This window comes from Peromyscus eremicus, chromosome 9 (genome assembly GCF_949786415.1).
Source record: "Peromyscus eremicus chromosome 9, PerEre_H2_v1, whole genome shotgun sequence".
Classification (NCBI taxonomy): Eukaryota; Metazoa; Chordata; class Mammalia; order Rodentia; family Cricetidae; genus Peromyscus; species Peromyscus eremicus.
In genome coordinates this window covers 55908821-55914542 of record NC_081425.1, presented here as the reverse complement: position 1 = coordinate 55914542, position 5722 = coordinate 55908821, and positions in this window count along the sequence as shown.

Below are 5722 nucleotides of genomic sequence, written 5' to 3'. Positions count from 1 at the left end.
TCTGGAAACTCTCAGCTAAATTCTACAACAAATGCAACATCTAAAGTAGAGCGGGTTATTAATTTATTAAATAATGCAGTTGCTAAAGCAATAATTCATAGAAATAATCCCTTACTGGTCAAGAGCATTATTTGTTTCATTGATATTAATTGGCAGGTTGCATTATCATGTTACTTGGGATCCAAAATATTCCCTGTATTAGTCAGGGTTCTCTAGAGTCACAGGACTTACAGAATGGATCTCTCTCTGTCTATACATACACATATATGGAATTTACTGGAATGACTTACAGGCTGCAGTCAACTAATCCGACAATGGCAAGTCTGAGCAGTTGCTCGGTCCCACGAGGCTGGCTGTCCCCGCTGGTCTTCTGTATGTGCTGGAATCCCCGAGAAGTCAGGGCAAAGGCAGTGAAGGAATGGATGCATGTGCTGGCAAGGCTGTGGCAAGCAGGCGAAGAATGAACCCTTCCTTCTTCCGTTGCCCTTAGATAAGCATCCAGCAGAAGGTGTGGCCCAGATTAAAGATATGCCTTCCAGATTCAAGGTCTGGATTAAAGGCGTGTGTCTCCCATGGCAAGATCTGGAGCAGAGGTGTGTGTCTTCCAGCCTCAAGACTGGGATCAAAGGCAGGTTGTCTTTTCACCTCAAGATCCAGATCACAGGTAGGACCTCTATTTCTGGATTGTAACTCTTTCTAGATACAGTTATGTTGACAACCAGGAATAGCCATCACGTTCCCTCTTAAGAATTTTAAAGATACCCCATGGATATTGCCTAAAGTTACATCTAAAAATTCTATAGATTATTATTTTTCAATCTAAAAAAGATTGCTTTTAATGCTTTTGTAGATGACTCTTTAAAAGGACAAGGAACATATACTCCATACACAAATTCCACGTGTTCCACAAAGATTGTACCCATCCCAGGTGATACAACTCCAAAGTCTAAGCCTGCTACAGTCAATCAGCTTTTTTTTGAGGGGGGGTGTGCCTGTCCTGGATCTTGCTCTGTAGACCAGGCTGGCCTTGAACTCACAGAGATCCGCCTGTCTCTGCCTCCCGAGTGCTGGGATTAAAGGTGTGCGCCACCGCTGTGTGGCTTAATCAGCTTTATTAGCTGTTTCTCAGCCATTGAACAATTTCACTGACTCTGCTGTTTATTTAAATTTGGATGGTAGTTTATTGGACAGACTAAGGAAGAATCAGAGTTTTCCAGTCCTGATGGATAGCTTTGGAACCCCAGTTTGCACACCCTCACCCCAAATGGCTCTCCTGAAGGAAGATGGAGGCTCTAATTGATCTCATAGCAAAATCAGCATGTGAAGGATAGAGACACAGAATGGAAACGGACCTAACTTGAGAGAAAAGGGAATGCTGCAGAAGGATTGTGAATGCAGAAAGGGTATAGTGGAAGGAAACGTTTGGAATGGGGTACTTAAGGATGCAGTTTAGTTAACGGAAAGCTGGAACAGATGGGACATGAGTAGTTTAGAAATGGAAAGGAGACAAGCCTGAAGAAAAGGCTCAATGTGCCCCTTCAGCTCAGCTTCCTTGCTTTAAAACTAATAATAGTAAATAAGTAAAGCCAATCTTATTGAAATAAGGCAGTCATACTGAACTGCCGGCACCTCTGTCTCTAGAGAACACCAACAGGGAAAACCTGCCGGAAGGAAAGCCAGGAAGAGCTGTGGCTGCCATTGGTAAAGGCAGCACCCGTGAAACTTCTTAGTCCTAAGGACCCCTCTGCTTATTATTTGTCTCCTTTTTAGACTAGGGAGACAAGGGCAGGTCTCCAAGATATTTGGGATTAGAGTGGATTTTTGTACGGTAAATTTCTAAGGTTATAAAGGTATACTCAGGTTAACAAGAATTAACTGAGAGATGTACGTCTAAAACTGTAAAATCCTAATTTTATACAAACGAGTAACTTGCTGTAAACTGTTAAAGATAATTAAGACATGCAAATGAGTGGTCACCTTATAAATGATCAATTTTTTTAATGTGCTCAAAACTAAATTTGTAGTGATACAAAGTACAAATATAATTTCATTTAAAGAGACAAGCTTTGGACTTCTCTATACATTTTAAAGGTTACCCGGGAGACAGGTTTGGGACCCCTGTGACCCCAGGATCATCCTCTAGTCTAAGAATCCCCAGTCCTTATGATTTCTGTTAAGTGAATTCAGACAAGATCCACAGAGTGTGGTGATATTGTGTTCCCCAAAATATTGTGCACCCTAATAAGCTTATCTGGGGTCAGAGAACAGAACAGCCATTAGATAGAGAGGCCAGAAAATGGTGGCACACACATCTTTAATCCTGGCATTCCAGAGGCAGAGATTCGTCTGGATCTCTGTGAGTTCAAAGCCACACTGGAAACAGCCAGACTTGGTAACAAGAGCCTTTAATCCCAGGAAGTGATGGCAGGAAGCAGAAAGTTATTTAAGGCATGAGGACGAGGAACTAGAGGTTGGTTAAACTTTTAGGCTTTTAGCAACAGTTCAGCTGATATCCATTTGGATGAGGACACATAAGCTTCCAGTATGAGGAAACAGGATCAGCTGAGGAATTGGCGAGGTGAGGAAGCTGTGGCTTGTTCTGCTTCTCTGATCTTCCAGCATTCACCCCAATAACTGGCACTAGGTTTGATTTTATTAATAAGAACTTTTAAGATTCATGCTACAATGGAGTCTGCTTAAATGGCAAGGAATGTATTAGGGGATTAAAACTCTCTACAGCACAGGAGAGTTATAGGATCCTGGAAAGCCAAGCCATGGTCCATGCTGTTCTTCTTCCTGGTCCATCTCAGCATCCAAAAACCATGAAGGAGAGAACACCGAATACGTGCATCTCAGTTCTTAAGGGTCCTAAGAGGCCATGCCCTAGGGGGAGGGATGTACTTCAAGGTCATAGGCAGGGAGAGCAGTTACTTGCTTCCTCTCTAGGGGTGGTGCTTCAAGGTCAAAGCCAGAGCAGCTACCCACTACATACACCTTTGTTATTTACTGGAAAGCCCTGGCTAGATAGGCATCTCATGACCTTTTAGGCGGTTCAGAATGTTGTGTTACCACCCAGAACCAGAGAGACACTCATGCTCCATATTTTGACCAGTTATCAAAGACCTGCATTTTTCCAAGCTGCTGCTGAGGAAGGGGGGTCCTGAGGATGGCTAGACAAACCAGATTGTTGCTTTGTTCCTAAAAGCCCCTGTTACATCATTTACTCCCCCCAAACCCAGTCCCTCCAACTTCAAGCCAGCTTTGCCCTGCCTCCTCTTCCACAGTGTCTCTCTCAGCTGGAGTTAGGCTGAAATCCTCTTTTTGATGAACTGTGCCGTGGCACAGGCCTGGGAAGTCTCACAGCCTGGACCTGTTTGTGGACTCCCTGCCTCCTCTGCCCAGGTTCTCAGGACCTGGCTCCAGGGCAGAGGCTTTCTGGCTATTTGGTCCACAGTGGGATACTCCTTCCCCAACTGAAGCCAGTCACAGCAATGGTATAAATTTCTTTTATTGAAAAAGAAAATAAAAGTACATTGGAAGAAATAAAAATCAGCAAAAATGATGTACATTGCTTAACGTGCGTTGTTCTCACTGTATGACTGAGAGCCAGGGTTTATTGTATATTTCCTCCTGTAGGAGAGACTCAGCTTGTTAAATAACAGCTGCAACCTAGTTTTTTCCCCCCAAACATTCATTGACAAGAAAATCAATGTCAATGGTCCAGAGTTCACCAAAGGGCTGGGGTCATGACCTCTGTCTCTTAGACTTGCTTACCCAGGAGAAGAAAATTTTTCGTATCATGTGCACTCTGCGCCAGAACACATCTTGTTGGAACAACCATGCTCTCACCATGCACATTCTGAAGGGAGTGTAGTCTGCTTTGAGGTCTGGGTATAGTGCTCCTGGCAGGAGGGAGGCTATTCTAAAGAGAGACACTTGTACCCTGTCTCTTTGACAATCAGGCGATTGGAACAATGGACCCCAAGGAACTGGAATTCCTCCAGGAATCCCATGATGAGGGACAGGAAAGGCTGAAGTTCAGGTGCCCACCAGAGAAGGACCTTCTCCCTCAGAATGAGTCTTACCAACTTGCCAGTCCACCATTCTTGAAACACGGTTGTTACTCCATATGGTCTGACACAGGTTTTCGGGTCGTGCTTTGCCCTCGGTACTGTTTTGTAAGTAACAGTTAGCACCATTTTGAGGATGGAGGATAGCTGCACCCTGATGGACTTATAAACAACACAGTGGGCCCTTAGCCGAGCATCAGAGATTGGTGACTGAACTTCTAAAAGCAGAAATGCTGCCATCTTACACGTTTATCCAAGTGGATTGGAACCAGATGAGCACATGAGGGTATTAAAATCATATTAATTAAACTGAGCCTGAGCAAATAGATGAAACTAGAAAATAACATCCTGAGTGAGTAACCCAGACTCAGAAGGACAAACATGGTATGTACTCACTCATAAGTGGATTCTAGATATAAAGCAAAGGATAACCAGACTGCAAACTGCAGAACCAGGGAGGCTATATAGCAGGGGGGACCCTAGGATGACTGTGGCTTATAATAAGTTTTACTCAATCACTGGGCAAGCTTCAGTGAAACATTTCACTATTAGGATAAGAATTTGTACTGTATCAAGCTGATAATAGAAAAAAGAATAAATTAAAACAAACAAACAAAAAACAAAACAAAAAACAACTGAGCCTGAGAATCTTTTGAACACACCAGACTGGGAAAAGGGTACAGCTTCCCCGGACCCCATGAAGAGGTGGACACCTAACATTGAGATGGTGACAAACCCCAGTGACACGTCATCAGACCATCCAGTGCATGCACCAAGGGACCAACAGGCAGACAACTCCAAGACAACGGGCAGACAACCCACCAAGATACGGCCTACTTGCTGCCCATTCACTCACGGGGCCCCAATACTGCCTGTTACCTCTACAGCCTCCAGCACATACTGCTTCTGCAGGTCAGCTCTGACCTTGCATCTGGCTCTGGGACTCTGGCAGCAGCAGCAGCAGCAACAACCACAGCAACCACAACAGCAGCAACAACAAAAACAACAACAACAGCAACATCAGCAGCAGCAGCAACAAGAGCAATAACAGCAGCAGCCCCAGACCCGAAGCCTCAGGTTATTCTCAGGACATTCCTGTCAGTCTCTGCATCTCAGGCCTCTTTGAGACTCCTAGGGCTCTGCCTGGGCCCCTTTAGCTCTCCATGTGTGTTTATAGATACAGATACATTTACTATGTAATGGGAAATGTGTGCTCTGAGAGTAAGAAAAAGAAAATTACTGCCAACCACACTGATGTTCCTTGTGAATTTATTGGTTCTCACTGTGCTCTGACATTGTGGAAAGACACTACCATATTTGTGTATGCTTCTGGCCTAGTGTGCTCATGACAACCTGATAGGAATGGGTCAGTAATGAACAGGGCTACACTTTTGACTAGGATGACTTCTTGCCTTCTATTCAAACCTAAACCTTGTGATGATTACGCCCAGATTTCGGAGACCCCCCCAAAGACCACCACGGAGACCGAATCCTGAATGTAAAAGCAAGAGCCTTTATTATCTTCAAGCTCCAAGCTTGGTCTCTCTGTCTGTCTAACGCAGCAGTGAGTGCAGAGAGCCCCAAGCCCAGGCAGGGTGGGGTTTTTTATCATAGCAGAGGTTGGGGTGAGGGGATTTCCAGGGTTCAGGACC